Consider the following 17,833-nt stretch of genomic DNA (forward strand, 5'->3'; position numbering starts at 1 on the left):
TTTTTTTATTTGACACCTTACAGGTTTTTTATGGTTTTGATAACCATAAAAAACCTGTAAGGTAACACCAATAAGTACGTTTGTTAAAGATACTATATCGAATAGTAAATAATGTATTGTTACATTTATTATTGCACTAGATGTGCCTGTGTTACCTGTGATGTATGCGGTGCCCCCCCCTCATTGGAAGTTTGAAAGATGATTTGGTATCCATCAGTCTCAGCTCCTATCACTAAAAAATAATAGCAATCGTTAAAGGAGTAACCAAATTAGTTGGTTGTTTCGAATGCTAATGGTTAACCAAGAGAATTTCTAACATTTTTAATTTAGTCCTTGCACTGGAGTCCTCATAAATGTGACAACAGCTTATGTTCAGTATCGTTATGCCTTACGTGAGGGGTTTGCTGCCGTCCGCTGAGGAGTTCTGTCCTCTATCCCCAATCATATTCATCAGATCTAAATGAAATTTTGGCAAAACTAAACTGATAATATAGCCTATACAGTACAAAAATAAATATTTAAATCGGTTAACATTTGGCAAAGTTATGGTGTAAAATCGTCAAACACTTTCATCTCCTCTCCCAAAGGAACTGAGTTAATTTCGGGATAAAAAGTATCCTATGCCCTACCTCGTAGTATGAACTAAAATTGTACTAGGTTTCACTTGAATTAGTTCAGTAGTTTCAGCGTGGTACTCGGCCCACATATAGATATACAGACAGACAGTTTTGGGGTCAGTATCGACGACAGTTGTATTATAAGTATATATGGAACGCAACGCAACAACAACGCCCAAAATAAAATTGGCTGTCTCGGCGAACTTCGTACCGCGGATTTTTTATTTTTTTTAGGAATTTTATTTTTTAATACTTATTATCCTATTCCGGTCTAAGAGGAATCCAAAATATCAAATAGCATTCAAATTGGTCCAGCTGTTCTTGAGTTGTAAATGGCATAAACTGACACAACTTTCTTTTATATACTCGTATATAGATTGTTTCTGTACCTACAGTTTATAACTTCAAATACGGTGTATTTGTGTCTTCATTATCATAAGGTAAGATGTATTCATGTATTCGTTAGTATAGGTCAGTCATAAATATATTTTAACAAGTACTAAACATGTTGTTTTTAATTAACAGGAAATAAGAGTTACAAATAAAGTCTTTTAATTGTAATGGAAGAGCGGAGTCTATTGACACAGGGGTAGTAATAATACTCCTAAAAGAAGACTTAAACCACTTTGTTTCTTCCCGAAATAAACTTTTATTAATTTTCTAAGTCTATTTTTCTAAATTAACTAGATAGGATAGTAAGGAAATCGCAATTTTTCCTCACAGAAACGCTACGCCATTCGCATTCGCATTCGTCTTAGTAAATCTTCTCATCTAAAACAACGTATAAGAAAAAAACCATTAAGTAGGTAACGATAAGTTAACAATAAGTATGTCGTAAAATAAATAAATTCTACGAGTTTTACTTTGATAGCCGAACGATCGTCTATAAAAATATTAATTGCTGTTTTTTCTTTCAATCATAAAATATTCAATGAGTCGTAATCAATTTGGAACCGAAGTCTTTGTATCGTTTTTTTCCCAAAATTATTTGAGTGGCGACATTTTTTCCTAAGGTTTTGATTAAGATCTGTGTTATTTCCAGTCTGTATATTCTCTAGCAGTCATAATAGAAATTGTGCTGAATATAATTTTTATACCGAAATTGATACCTATTTCACGAAAAAATAGCTCTTCCAGATAAATTACAGCCATTTTACAGACTAACAATCGTTGCCCGGTTAAGGTACCCGGATCATTGAACATCAGATTAAGACAGTTGGAGGCTTAAAAAAATAGAGCTTATTCATGGTTATATTATAGCTTTAGTAATGTACCTACGTAACTCTTGTAAAATGATTATTGCCATTTACATTCAAATTCAAAATTCATTTATTTCAAGTAGGCCTAATATAAGCACTTTTGAAACGTCAAGTATGCATGTTTGTGTGACTCTACCACCGGTTCGGAAAGCAGATTCTACCGAGAAGAGCCGGCAAGAAACTCAGTAGTTGCTCTTTTCCAACATCAACATTTACAATCATTTTGCTATCTTGCGGGAGATGAGAGCGAGGCTGGCTGCTTCCATTCTACCTTGTCATTGAGGAATTCATCAAATGTATAGTAACCTCGCTGTACTAGATGCGTTTTTACACATTTTTTAAATGTATGCATTGGTAGGTCAAGAATTTCCTTAGGAATCATGTTGTAAAAGCGTATACTCAACCCCACAAAGGAGTTCTGCACCTTTCGCAGACGATATGCAGATATCACTAATTTATGACCGTTTCTGGTAAGTCGATTGTTAATTTCAGTTTTTGATTTATAAAGAGTAATATTTTGCCTCACAAAGACTATATTATTATAAATGTATTGCGAAGCTACTGTAAGAATACCTATTTCTTTAAATTTTTCACGAAGCGATTCGCGTGATCCAAGTTTATATATTGATCGTACGGCTCTTTTCTGTAGTATAAATATACTTTCAATATCTGCAGCTTTTCCCCACAGCAAGATCCCATAGGACATAATACTGTGAAAGTATGCGAAATAAACAAGCTTAGCTGTTTCAACATCGGTAAGCTGTCTAATTTTCCTGATTGCATATGCAGCTGAGCTGAGTTTACTCGCTAGGCTTTCTATATGGGTACCCCACTGTAGTTTACAATCTAAGGTCACTCCTAGAAAAACAGTGGAGTTTTCTATTTTAAGTGTTTCTCCATTTATTATGATGTTTTTATCAATTTTTTTTACGTTAGGCAAAACAAATTCCAAACACTTGGTTTTTTTTGCATTTAAAAGTAAGTTATTAACAGTAAACCAGTCTGACACATGTGACAAAGCACGGTTTACGTCGTCAAAATTATCTTTGTTTCTATCAGTCTTAAAAATGAGAGATGTATCATCTGCGAACAGTACAATCTCACAAGTGCCCCTGACATGGTGTGGCAGATCATTTATTTACACCAGAAACAATAAGGGACCCAAAATTGAGCCTTGTGGGACACCCATTAAGGCAGATGATCCCTTAGACTTTATGTCTTTTACGCATACCCTTTGAACTCTATCACTTAGATAAGAGGCAATTAAATTGAGAGGCATTTGAATAGAATATAATGAAACTTTTGATAACTCTAGCCTGATTATTTTGTTGAATATATTATGTGGAACCTAACTCTTGTAAAATGATTATTGCCGATTACATTTGAATAAAATATAATGAAACTTTTGAGTACTCTAGCCTGATTAATTTGTTGATTATATTATGTGGAACCTAACTCTTGTAAAATGATTATTGCCATTTACATTTGAATAGAATATAATGAAACTTTTGATAACTCTAGCCTGATTATTTTGTTGATTATATTATGTGGAACCTAACTCTAGTAAAATGATTATTGCCAATTACATTTGAATAAAATATAATGAAACTTTTGATAACTCTAGCCTGATTATTTTGTTGATTATATTATGTGGAACCTAACTCTTGTAAAATGATTATTGCCATTTACATTTGAATAGAATATAACGAAACTTTTGATAAATCTAGCTTGATTAATTTGTTGATTATATTATGTGGAACCTAACTCTTGTAAAACGATTATTGCCATTTACATTTGAATAGAATATAACGAAACTTTTGATAAATCTAGCTTGATTAATTTGTTGATTATATTATGTGGAACCTAACTCTTGTAAAATGATTATTGCCATTTACATTTGAATAGAATATAATGAAACTTTTGATAACTCTAGCCTGATTATTTTGTTGATTATATTATGTGGAACCTAACTCTAGTAAAATGATTATTGCCAATTACATTTGAATAAAATATAATGAAACTTTTGATAACTCTAGCCTGATTATTTTGTTGATTATATTATGTGGAACCTAACTCTTGTAAAATGATTATTGCCATTTACATTTGAATAAAATATAATGAAACTTTTGATAACTCTAACTTGATTATGTTGTGACTATATTATGTGGGTTGTGTACTTAAATACAGGTATATTAGCGATATAATTTAGTCTTGTAGAAAGAGTTAGGCGACGTGAAGATGCACTCTGGCGTTTGAGTACATAGTTTATTGAAAAAGTCTATGCTTAGTTTTTGAAAGGAATTTAAAACTAAGTATACTGTGTTTATACCTACTCATTTGATAAAATCTAATATTAATAACTGCATATGCACGTTTGTGTTTGTTACAGGTGGATTGCTTGAAGACCTTGAAGGTTCAATGTCGATTAACAAAATCGATATTTTGCCTAGTTGTTAATTTAAACCAAAAATAGACCATCGAATCAATTACGTGCACGTGCTTAACCGTTTACTACAGTTTTTTTCATATTTAGTAGCGTGGTGCGGGTAATGTATCATGTATGCACTCTCATTCTCTCATCGGCGATGGTTCTCCACCTACCATCAGGTGGGCCATCTGCTTCGTCCGAGAATTATTAACTACTATAAAATAAAATAGAAAAGCAGCTAGTATTTTTGCTACTACTACTTCGCATCCTCAATGCTATATTGTAGCTGAATCTACGCGGCCATCTAGGTCGCGTGTCTGTAAGAGCATTACATGTACAATGTACATGTCCAGGAAACGATTGTAGATCGTTTCAAACTGAAACGCCACCTGAAATGCTGCTCTAAACGCTCCATGCACTTTTCTGTGTCCGGTTTTTGTAATTTTATATTTGGCAGAAATGGCAAATGTAAAATTAAACATTAGTAAAGTAATTAATCACGATGGATTTCTATGACTTAGTTACTTTGGATATCAGTGTATCCTACTATATCCTAGTATTAGTTATTACATTTGTTTTTTTTTGTTTTATCTTAAGGATCTTACAGTGCAGTTAACGATGGGGCTGCCATGTCCTCGAGAATAACAGATTCTAAAAAAAAAGATAAAAAAAGTAATTAATCATTAGTCTATGCGTACATGGATTATGGGGCATGCGTATATAATCCGTTAACCCGGAATGCCAGCTACCACTATACCAAATTTTATTTAAATCCGTACAGTAGTTTTTACGTGATGCCCGCACGGACAGACAGAAGGACAGAAAATAAATAAAATTCTGTTTTGGACTCAATTATGAAGCATCCCCCGAACAAAAATTTCAAAATATATTAAATCTACAGAAATCTTCCAGTTTTATTATAAGTATAGTAATAATATTATGAGAAAACATTGCGTCAGAGGCAATAAAGACATTCTGTAAGGGAAAGCAAACCGTCGTCGCCTTGGAAGAGGCCTTCAGTTCAGAAGTGGACTAAAGGCTTCTCCTGAGGCTATTGATGGTGTGGATGATCTTAGATATGTAGTTTGACCATCATTTTTGAATACTGAAAATCATAACTTTACCACTTATTATCTTTTATCACAAAGCGATAACAGAAACCCATGGTCTAGGATTATGAACAGAGCAACACTTCGCAAGGCGTGCGAGGAACTCGTCCTACGAAGTCTGCACTTGGTCCATCAACCTAAGCCATTATTTGCCTGTATTTCATAGGAAAATGAAGCTTCACTCGAACGATGTCATGGGAAACAACCAGTTTTCTAATAAATTTTATTAAGCAGCGTCAATTTACAATTAAAACTTTTTGACAAAGTTTTATGGAAGAGTATAAATAGACCTCCGGTCCCTTCGGCAGATATATATAAAAATCGCACAATCCCACAATAAAAGACATATTTTATTGTTAAAAATGTTACATATTATGTTTTGCGGGGTAAGTATTTTGCGAATATTGATTGTGGTTCCTAACTTTTCTGTCGCTGATTTGTTTTCTGTCAAATTTTTATCACCATCGTCAGTCTTTATATCCCTTTGCTGGGCCCAGACCTTTTTTCTCATATCACATTGAGATTTAGTCCTAGATGCCGTTTGATCTTACTCGAGCTCTAAAACGATTGAAATATTAAATGTTCATGATAACAATTGAGATCGCCGCGACGGGCCTAATATGCTCTCTGAGGTACGGGGGACAACGCAAATTTCCGTGGAATAGCGTTGAACTAATTCTGCAGTGTTTTATCACTCTCAGAAGTTTTAAAGATGTTGTCTGTAGAAGTGTGTCGCAGCACTCCAAAACTATTCCAACGTTATGACACGTATATTAATATAGATTAGAGATTACTTTATTTGATTTAGATATATCCATTTGTTTTAAAAATAGCGAGCCTGTTATTGACCTTGGGATTTTCAATAGAATAGTTTTCAACTATCTCTTTGGCTTAACAAAACAACCTATTACAAAACCTTACTTTCTACTCATATGTTAGAATTATATCTTTAAAAAGAGTAAGAAAATACGTAATGGATGATTGCTAAACAATATCGACGAAGCAGTTTAACGTAGAATGTTACCGTTCAGTTTATAGACAATACGTAAAGAAGAATACAAATGCTATAAAGCGTAATTAACTAATTAAAGCTCATGTCATTTCTGTGTTAAGTTTAACTTTATGAACATTTTCATTTGCACGAGTGGTGTTTGCGCTCTTTGTAGAGTGTAAACATTTTATTGTTTTGACGATGTAGGATATAATTAGATACACGATAAACTTAAGTATGCATATGACTAATAATAAAGTATTTTATCTCCCATTCATTATTAATTAATTGGATATCAAAAAGTTTTTAATAATTGTAGGTAACGAGAGTTTTAAAGAAATTGCCAAAGTTCTTTCGAAGTTACAGCCTTTTTTTGCTTTATCATTGATCCGCACAATAGCAGGCCTGTCCATTGGTTGCCTGTGAAACAATATCCATAGTACAAGGCGGTAAGAGAAATACCTCAGTTAATAGTATTGTAATTTTTTTTCCTCACTTCAGTTACAGCTATGACAGAACGTCGGTGTCGTGAAACCTTCAGTTTTCGCACCATAAAGTACTTTGAGAGTGGTTAGTTTAAGTTATTTTAGAGTACACTTGTAATTTGAATTGTATAAGTTGCAGTAATCTCGATAGCAACCTCTAAAAATAGCTATACTACAGTTTTCTTATTCACGATTAGAGAAATATATACCTGGTGTAAAAATTATCAGTGGAATATTGTAGAATAGTAGATTTTTTTTTATTTTATTTATTTATTTGTGAACAAAAACATAACCTAACCACTAATGAATCAAACGATGATCACTGTATAAGTATGAAACAGCGTAACAGTAATCACGCCCACCTCCAAAACTTAAAATTTGGCACTGTTCACTAGATATTTATCAAGAAATCTAAATACATTCAAAAATATTAAATAAAATAAAATACAAAAAAATGCGCGCGTGCGTGCGTCCGTGTGTGTGTGTGTGTGTGTGTGTGTGAGTGTGTGTGTGTGTGACTGTGTTTGTGTGTGCGTACGTGCGTGCGTGCGTGTGTGCGTGTGTGTTAGTGAATCTTTCAATTGAACTTATTTCAAAATAATCAAAAGTTTTTCCGTCTCTTCATAAGATAGTTCATAGATTGGAGCCACTTTAAACATTTTAAGTTACAGTTACAGGAGTGTCTTGGTAAAGGGTAGATATTACTTTCTTTGTTTAGTATGTTGTACAGTAAGCAACTCAAAAACGGGTAAAGGCGTCTTGCGATTGCAGTGCGGGTTGCCTCCATCCTACATACCATATATGATCTACGCTTCGTGTTTGCTAAGTATAAAAATATAACCGTAACTGATATTTTTTACCTGTATGTAAAAATTATCAGTTCCTGTTATATTATTACTGTTAGATACGTGTCATATCGGAAAAAACATTACGAATAAGTCGCGAAAAAAAGTTATGGTAAAAGTAAGATATTTAATGTGAAAATAAGATTTTATATTCAGTACCAACTTAAATGACCTAAACTGCATTTTTAAGCTCTAAAGTTTTAAGTTTTACACTATATCACGAGTAAGGGGATTCCGGAGTGGTGATAAAGTAGGTACAAGAAGAGCTTACCACGGATAAGCCATTTGTTATACCAGATTGGATGATTAGTTACTTCTTTGGATTTTCAGTTCGTGTTGGTACTTAAACATCATGCTTGGGTGCTATCTAGGGTTGTCAAATGCCATTTCTTGATTTAAGGGTGAATTTAAGTTAAATTTAAGGTGGCGCGGTGATAGCCCAATTGGTAGGGCTACGACTTCACTTTCTTGGGGGAATTCGAATCCCAGCACGCACCTCTAACTTTTCTAAGTAATGTGCGTGTTAAGCAATTAAAATATCACTTGCTTCAAAGGTGAAAGAAAACATCGCGAGTAAACCTGCATACCTGAGAGTTCTCCATAATGTTCTCAAAGGTGTGTAAAGTCCACCAATCCGCGCTGGGCCAGCGTGGTGGACCAAGGCATTAACCCCTTCTTAGCATCAAAAACACGAGCTCTAGAAATTCTGCTGTACCTAATACTTGTGTTTTATGCCATCTGTTTTCCTCTAGCTTTTGGTAATAGTAGAACTTTTCGTGTCCGAGCTCGTCTGGGAAGTACTACAGTCATGTTTATTTCTGTTGCAAAACACCGTTGCTGTGTTCCAGTATAAAGAGCACGGTTGCCAGAGTTATTACATACACAGAAGGCTTAACAGCTACGCCTCAGATTAATGGACACATGGCGGCATCCAACCACTTAAAATAAAAAAAAGGTTTGTTTTATCAGTGGGTATGTGCAGGCGATAATTAAATTCAAATTGAACCCAATAATGACGCGATGACGAGCGATGACAGTAGCAGAGGCGGTCATTGAGATGGTGTGATGAATGGTTAGCGCGCATGCGCTTGACACCCGCCTCTGGCGATATAAGCCCGCCGCCCGGAGTCATGCCCTCAGAACTTTGGCGCGCCCAAACGTTCCGCGAACTTCGAAACCGCTAGTACGCACGGTTACTTTCCAAATTTTTAAAGTGTGTGACTAAGTTGCGGAGTGTTTAGTCGGAACTTTCTTCGCGTTTTCGGTTCTACGCTTCGGCCAGGGTAAGTTATAGAGTGGTTTTTTTTTTTTTTTTTTATGTATACATCGTAGGGGATTTTGTTTTAAGTATCGAGTTTTAAATAGGTACTCTAAATATATACAGAAAGTGCAGTGTTTTCGTGTTTTAATGGGAATTTTCAAAGTATTTAACGCATCAAATATATAAAAGTTTTGATATTTTTTTCAGTATAAGGATTAATATTACAGGGGGTTTGAAATGTTGATATTTTAGGAAAAAAGAAATGTAAAATCGGAGGAGTAATTATTAGTGATTGCAAACATAGACAGAGATCGAATTAGGGGCTCGCGGTCCCATCGAATTTAGCGCAATGTTTTCATATTTAAATGAGACTAGAAAAAAAGTTAACACACAAAAAAAAGTAGTATCGATATGTTCAAATTGAAAACAGATATGAAGGAGACAGTAAAATTAACTTTTTATTTAATTTAAAAAATTAAAATATATGTTCAAAAAAATATTTACTCAATAAAGTACAAACAATATAATTTATTACCGTACGTAGACAATAGAGAATTTACTTGAACTAGGATGTGAGTAGTGGCTTCACATGACTGTGTTAGGTATTTTAGTCAACTGATTAAAGCAGTGAGGCGTTTTTGCGGCTGAAGTAATAGCTCACGTGATGCGTCGAAAATCTATATCGCTCATATAATACTATTTAAAAAAATACCCAAAAAAAAAAACTGGTCGTGTATAGCAGCTTACCTTTCTGGTACAATTGCTATTGTGTCAACTAAACAAATCACTTCCTAAGTTTTTACTAATTGTTTCGAAGCTCTGAAAAAACGATTTCCCCTGTACCACACCTCAAGTAATTTTTTTTAAATCCTCACTTATCTATAAATAGCAGTACCGTAAAAATATTAGTAAAAATATGGGGATATAATAAATATAGAATACTAGTCTAGCTAAATTTCGTTCATCATTTCTCAGGAGTAATGGTCTTAAACAGTTGAACTATCTTGCAGTGCAGTGTTCTATAGCTTATAACATATCACTGAATTAATAGACTTCGTCTTAATCTAATTAATTAACTACTATACATATGCATTCCCAATGGATAACTAATTAATAACACATAGGTATAATACAATTGATTTAACATGCTAATTTTTAAATAAATCAAATTAATACCGAATTATTTCTTGTTAACTTGTTGTTTTTCAAACACATATGACACAAATGTCCATTATAATTTATGTATTTCCTACTAAACCTACATGATTTTATAAAATTACATATCCTTGTCCAAGCACCCGCACTCAAGCTACGTTTGCAATTCTTTAGTGCAGAACTAAGTATGCTACGAATTTTCTAATTTATTAGAAGATTTAATATATTGAATTGTTTGATTAGATTGATATAGAAGATTTAATATCTATTAGAGTAAAATTTTCTTGTATCATAATAATATCATCGTTTGATCTAAGTTATATATATATATATATACTAGCTGTACCCTGCCACGCTTCGCTGTCGCACATTGTGATTGAATGGTTGAGAAAAATAGATAACAACAATCCTTGATGCTTTTTATATATAATGCTAAAATTCTAGCCCGATCGGTGGTACTCACTAAAATTCTAGGTGTAAGTAATTCTAAATAAATTTTAACACTACACAAACCGGGAAAGAGCTTAGCTAGACGTTAAGCTGAATATTATGCTCCAATGGTTTGAAGAGAACTACTTAACTCATAAACAAAATTTTTCTCATAAAAATCTTTTAAAGGTCTAAAAATAGCCGTAACTGCTTACAAACGTAATCCCGACACCACATGAGCAATCATAAAAGAGTTGAGTTTTTCTCTGCGGCACAGTAAGCACGGAACACTAAAAAGGTCAAGGCAAATGTAGGGTTAATATCTCAAAGAGCATAACAGCTTCCTGACTTGGTAGCTTCAATTTGTCCACGGATCTCTAATTACTAGGCTTGGGACGAATATTCCATTAACTTTTCTCGTTACGTTCGTTAAAGGATTTCAGCGGAACACCGGATTTTAGAGTTATACCTACATCTTATAATTGCTGTAGCGTACACGTCATTTATATAAGAGTATATTTAAAAAAATGTGTACGTAACAAAATCAGGAATTTTAATTCCACTTAATACGCAATGGATGACGTCACTCTGCCGTCCAAGCTATATATTGAGTTTATTTTAACTTTTTTCAGGTTCTTTTATCTTAATTTAACAATTTTTATATATTTATTTTGATACATAAAATTTTTGTATGGTTATCGAGTAGCATCATTATTTTTTTCATCCACCTTTTACACATATCTTTAACAAACTTTAGGAGGAGAGTGTGGCCGTTTGACAGCTAGGAGTCCTCCATTGAAATACAGAATACGAGCTCAACTAGAAAGTATGCTTCGACTTAGTTAGCCTTCCCTTTTATAGTTGATCCAGAAAAGCCCAAACCCAGATAAACATAAGATAATAACAATATTTAGCCAGACCCTGGAATTGAACCTCGGATCTCGTAATCTGTAGTCGAACGTTCTAGCAACTAGAACAACGAGGAACTTATATTTAAATATAATATTCGTCTCTAATATAAGATTTCAAACTACGTCAGTATCTACCGACATGATATTAGATATATGAACTAAAAGGTTTCTATGGCAAGGGTAGAATTTACTGATATTTCAATATTACAATCGATTGATAACTTTAAGAAAACAGTTAGAATTTATAGCTTGTCGATATTTTTCATTGAAAGAAACATTTGAATTTATTGACTAGTAAATTATTTAATGTTTGTGTTGCTCTGTTTGTGGCCAGTCTGGTTTTGTTTGGGGATTATGTAAGAGACACTGAGAACAAACTGCCTAGACGAACAAATTGCGTTGGAGGGATTTATTTCACTGAATTCATTTGAAGAATTTTAATAAACTTGCATGAAGAAACTCATTAAATTATAAAAAATTTAACCTAATCGATTTTTAGAACGAAATAAACGACCTTCTACTTCAGGTGTTTTACAAGCTCACCATTTGCATAAAACCATTAGGTACGCGGGTGTTACCCTAAAACAAGTTCAGTCAGTTCTATGCTATATTATAGTAGGTAGTTTTTACTATATCTTTCTTATCTATTAACTATTCTGTCGAGTACTTCCTTAATTTTTGACAGATACTTAGAAATAGAACCACGATCTTTTAGTGCCTTCCGGTAAAAACCCTTATTTCAGACAAAATGAAACAAATGTCACAGCCTTTATTTAATCATGACTTATTGAGTAAAATTTAATTCTTTTCCAGTCCTCAGCTTTATTTCGAGTACAAAAGGTTTTAATTTAAGACATGTTGTGAGTTTCCAAATTGCGTGTAACTTCATTTATATCACACAGTGAAAAGACTGTGAGGAAAAATTAGATAAGGTAATAAATCGTGACAAACTAAAAGGATTCTTTTTAATTATGTGTTTTTTTGTAAAAATGTTTACTTAAGTACTCAAGTATTATGATAGATATCATTTGAATTTATTAAAAAGAACATTGAATTAAGAGATGTTCACAATGGGAATAAAAAAAAACCTTAGGAAAGCTTTTAGCTCACAAAATTTTCGCGGAAAACCTTTATTGTCAAATGTTTGGAACCGGATTGTAGAGGATGAAAATGGTTGATTAAAAAAAAAACTGAGTCGGACAATCTACTGATTTTTTCATTAAAGTTTACTAACATAATTATTGAACGCTTTCAGGTTTTAACTTCGAATCGGGTACGGTATTTAGATTTACCATTTATTTTTCGATGTCTGCATTCTGGATCATTTTGCAATTGCAAAAGAAAAAAAAATCGATAGAAAAGCTTTATTAGGTATTTAAAATGTCAAGAAATATTATAATTAATAAGTTACTGACATAAGACGTTTTCTTAACATATTATAACACAGATTGGCAAACAATTAAAAATTAGTTAGTGCTACACTATAAAGGGTAATAAAATAAATAAATCCTTAATGAGTAAAGTGTTTGGTTAAAATGTTCATTAATATTTATTTTGCATCCTAATTCCAGAAGACAAAAAAACAAAGTTGCCTCTACGGCGTAGGCGTTTTGAAACGGAAATTGGTGGGAATGCTATTTTCGAGAATATAGTCAAAACTAACTATATCTAAACAATTAGAGTACAAGTTATCACTGGTATTTTATATATTATATTTTATATTTTAATCTCTGTGAAGCTAAGAAGGTACGCTAGTGACTACATAAAACATAATTACCTCGAGCAATGATGTAGGGCGTAGCTTTGTGATACACGGGCTTTTTCCAACATAATGGCGGCTGAAATATTGGTAGTACGCTAATGACATTGTAGAATCGTGCCTATACAAATATGTTACAGGATATATAAATGTAAGCACCAGCTACTCTCCCGTATTTAGAAACTTTACCTGCCGTGTTCACCAATCAGATTATTAAAAGACGAGTTCTCTTCGTGGTATCTACCAATGAAAGATGTCGTGAAAGTTGAAACTGTCACATTCTGATTGGTGGTAAGAAATTCCACTGTCTTTTTAGTGTCGCAGTCTATTACACATCACAATATGTGTGTATACCGTTGTATTAATTTAGAAGAGAATATAATCTCCATAGGTTATGTACTTAGCAGGTAGATGTCATAAAATGGAAAAAAAACCCAGTATAAGTTATAAAAACTTGAGGGTGGTATGATTTATAATAAGCCTATCCTTAAGTTTTTATAAGTCGTACTGGAGATTGTTTTTGATCTGCCTGCAGGGTATGCAGTAGTAACGTGTGCAGACCCTGTATGCGCGCCACTATCCATAGGACACACAAATTAAGACGTTACGTTCTCGTATATAAGACAGATAATACTTAGTTATTGTTCTTATTTCTATGATAAAAAATCACTAACAAGTACTATAGTTTTTGAGGTTTTAATGCGTATCAGCACGAATGGTTACTCTTGCCAGATAAAGGCAGTCTTGTACCGGCTACCTTTGACGCGGTAACCTATTTCATTAATGTCCCATGGTTTTGAAATTTGTATGAACCGATGGACTAGGCATGATTTGTTTTACGTTTAACGCTAGATGAAGAACAAAAATGCGCAGAACAATATAAATGTTGCCACAATTAACTTTTTGTGGTTTTTATGTGACACTCTTTCAACCCTTTATTTATAATTGAGTAAACGGTTGTGCCTCAAACATGCTGAGAAAATGCAGCAGAAGCAAAAAAATACACCATTCTAAAATTCTTCGTTTACAAGATAGCTCACAATGGCTTCGTTATGAATGAATTTCCTTTTAAAATGCCAAGGAGCAGGAAATATGTGAATTATACACTTCAACTTTTGTGATCAAAGACATTTCTTTCAGTGTAAGGAATTTAATAAATGGGTTATATACTTAGGGGTTAAGGATTCACGTAACATTTGATTTATTTCTCTTAAAATAACTTCGTCCTTTTCAGTTTCTTCTTCCTAACAACTACGGACTTGATTCTGAAATTTAGACTCTGGTATAGTTTGGATTAATTTGAAAACTACCCAGACTATCAGTGACAATGTTGAATCTGCACTGTGCTAGACTAAATTTGAAGGTGAAAACTTAAAATTTGATAATGTTACCGCTCTACCGCTATAACAATAGTTATTCTCAATTTAAAAGAGTTTCATAGATAAATGCGAATTATTTGTGTTTATCTTTATTATTTTGAGAACCGGATTTCGGTAAGCACGCTATTATAACTACAGGGCTCGGGTCTCCTCAGGCATGCAGGTTTCTCACGATGTTTTCCTTCACCGTTGAAAAAAGTGATATTTGAATTGCTTACAACGCATATTACTTTTAAAAGTAAGAGTTGCTGAGAATCAAACTCGGCCCCCCTGAAAATCAATTCGAGGTCCTAATACTAATAAGTAAAATAGAGCAACTTTATTCATATATGTACGAACTTATAGGTTGGATACGGCTACGGAGTTGATACCTAAATTTAACTTTGTTCTGCGTACTTAACTAAGCTATTTTCAAGGAAATACTTACTTACGTAAGTAGAACCGACCCAAAATAACAATAATTAATTATGTAATACAAATGTTGGTTGAAGTTGAATTCCTATGCGTCGTCTTTGTGGACCCCATGGGGCTAATACTAATCTATAAGGGATATCTACAACATTAAAAAATATGTTTTATTATGCATTCTATAAATTCTTATTAATAATTTGGTGTTATTCATCCAACAAAAAATCATTCAATATTCAAAATACTCAATCATTTGATAACTTGTGGAAATTTGATGCAACAATTGTTCGAATCAACCAGAATCTGAAGTAGGTTCCAAGTGAAATAGGATTTAAGTATTTTAACAAAAACAAATGCTACATTAACACGGTACGACCGAATGATAGGCATTTTCTAGGCCAACGTGTTGTTTTCAATTACATCATCACTTTCTATTTCATTTTGTCTAGGGTTACCCCGTGCCAAATATTTCAGAATCCGTAGATTTCCAAATAAAGTAACAGTAAAGCCAAAATCACATATTAATGTGAAGCGTTACACATTGCAGTTTTAAGGAAACAGTAATCTCAACAGTAAGCAAAAATCTGTGACGCGTTTCATATCACAGTTTTAAGAGACCAATAATCTTTCAATGTATGACAAGAACTGTCTGACCCCAAAATTCACAAAACTTATATTTAAGGAAAAAATATTCACCATTAGTTGTTTTGATTGGTACAAAATAAGAACAGAAACTCTTAAATCAAAATAATATTATTCATATAATCAGGTTTGTTTTTAACTTATTAATCAGAAAATATTTAAGAGAAGATCTTGGATGGATGATTCACTCTACTCTTTCACGCACAAACTATGGCACTGATTATATGCTCTGAAAAAAGCAACAGAAAGTATAAAGTAACTCGGAAAAAAGTTCTGCCAGCTTGGCGTGCGCTGCGGAAACTTTTTTATTATTAGTCAAATTTCTACGCAGATGGAGCCACAGGCATACACTAGTGATATATATAAAACGATTACGACCGGTATACTTATTTATAGATACTACCTTAACTAAGCCTAAGGGTGATATGTATTTGATAATTGTTGCTATCCGCAACACGGCAACAGTATTAATACGAAAATATCACCTAAATATTATTATTAGACATTCTTATGATTCTATACGTTTCATTAGCTAGTAGTGAAAATTTATTTTGTATAAACAACAATTTCAGGTATAATAAATTGTATGAATGAAAAGGAAAGTCACCCTCAATCGCATGTTATTGTATAAATCTGCAATTGTCAGTAAGAAGTCATATTAGGGCTAAGGGTTTAGGGTTTTGGGCCACCGGAGCAGTAAAACCCGCAAGGGACGTGTCGTCAGTTTATATCTGCGTTAATATATAAATCAAGAACATCGCTTTTTCAGGAACAAGACTTTTCCGGGTTGCAAGATGCTTGCGTCAGAACACTGAATAGCTCAGATTTGCCTAAACCATACTTATATTAAAATTGTAGAAGTGTGTCTATTTATTTCTTTGTTGTCTATGTTTAGCTCTATCGTTGAGTGTATGTATATACGCTTTTTTTGGGTCAAAATAAACGCGGAGCCGTGGACTACAGCTAATTGTTTGTAAAAAGCAACCTTTGCGTAGTCTCAGACGAAACACTGGCCGACAGGGCTTGGAGACTGGGACATTTTCCGTACAGCTAGGGCATATTTTGCAAATCAAATTAAAATTCCTACAGAACTTCGCTATAACCTGGTAATGAAATACGCACTCAACCAGATAAGAGCAGAATATATAGTTATGTTTCCCAATCGCTTTGTTCGAACGAAGGCTAAATGACTATACTGGTTACATCTAAACAAAAATAACTGTTATTCCAAACCCTGATATATCTTGCTGTATCAATAGAGGTCAATCATACAACATACCTAAATGTTTAACTCAGCTTTACCTTCAGTCTTTCCCAGGAGGCTGCAGCCCGCATCTAAAGGGATCACTGTCGACGGAGATAGATTTTGAATTATTATTAGATCAAACCAACTCAAGAATTTTATTGAAAATAAATTGGAATTGGACATTTATTACTTTCATTGTGAGGATTGCTTGGCTCGGTTACGATAGCGTAGCGCAAAACAATTGAGTTTGCGAAACAATTGTCAATAAGTAAAAGTATAATTACTTAGTTCTCTTCTTCAGAAAGCATGCCCTGAAAAAAAACCTAATTGTTATTTGAGGCGCTCTCATCGTAATTAGGTGAACATTTTCCTACAAAAGTTAAGTTTATGTTTTGTTTTCTATACTGTTTCATATTCTATACTGACTATCTGTAATTCTATAATTTTAAATCAGGGGTGACAATTTAATGTGGATTAGGTACATCATTTTTTTTTCTTGCTGAAATTCAACACTGATCTACGTAGGTAGCCCTACCCTTGACTTATCTGAGTTTTTATCAGATTGTTTCGCGGAAACCTTTAGTTTTCTCGGGATAAAAGAACTTATAAAGTAATAAATATGCTAAATTTCATTAAGATCAGTTAAGCGGTTGAGCGAAACAGATAACAAAAAAAAACAGGCACACTTTCGCACTTATAATTGCCCAATTAAGTCAACGATACATACTAATGCATGGGTTTTGGTAGACGTAGGCTATTTTGTATTATATGCAGCCAGACTATCTTCATGGATGAAGTTAAAATTTTTATACGGGAGCGACGTTTAATCTTAAAACTCAGCTCGCATAATAAGTATGTGCAAACTCCATCGTAACTGGCAATGAACGTATTATGTTAGAAATACATTCA

At 33.3% G+C, this 17,833-nt stretch overlaps 1 protein-coding gene across 3 annotated transcripts in view; it reads left to right on the plus strand.

The window, feature by feature from the left end:
* The first annotated feature begins 8,888 nt into the window (after positions 1 to 8,888).
* The window catches only part of LOC120637885 (diuretic hormone 45), a 78,461-nt gene continuing 69,516 nt past the window's right edge, over positions 8,889 to 17,833 (plus strand). For all 3 annotated transcript variants that reach the window (XM_039909933.1, XM_039909934.1, XM_039909935.1), the window contains exon 1: positions 8,889 to 9,017. The gene's annotated coding sequence lies outside the window, so the exon portion shown is untranslated. The remainder of the gene's footprint in view (positions 9,018 to 17,833) is intronic.

Source organism: Pararge aegeria, chromosome 4 (genome assembly GCF_905163445.1).
Source record: "Pararge aegeria chromosome 4, ilParAegt1.1, whole genome shotgun sequence".
Classification (NCBI taxonomy): domain Eukaryota; kingdom Metazoa; phylum Arthropoda; class Insecta; order Lepidoptera; family Nymphalidae; genus Pararge; species Pararge aegeria.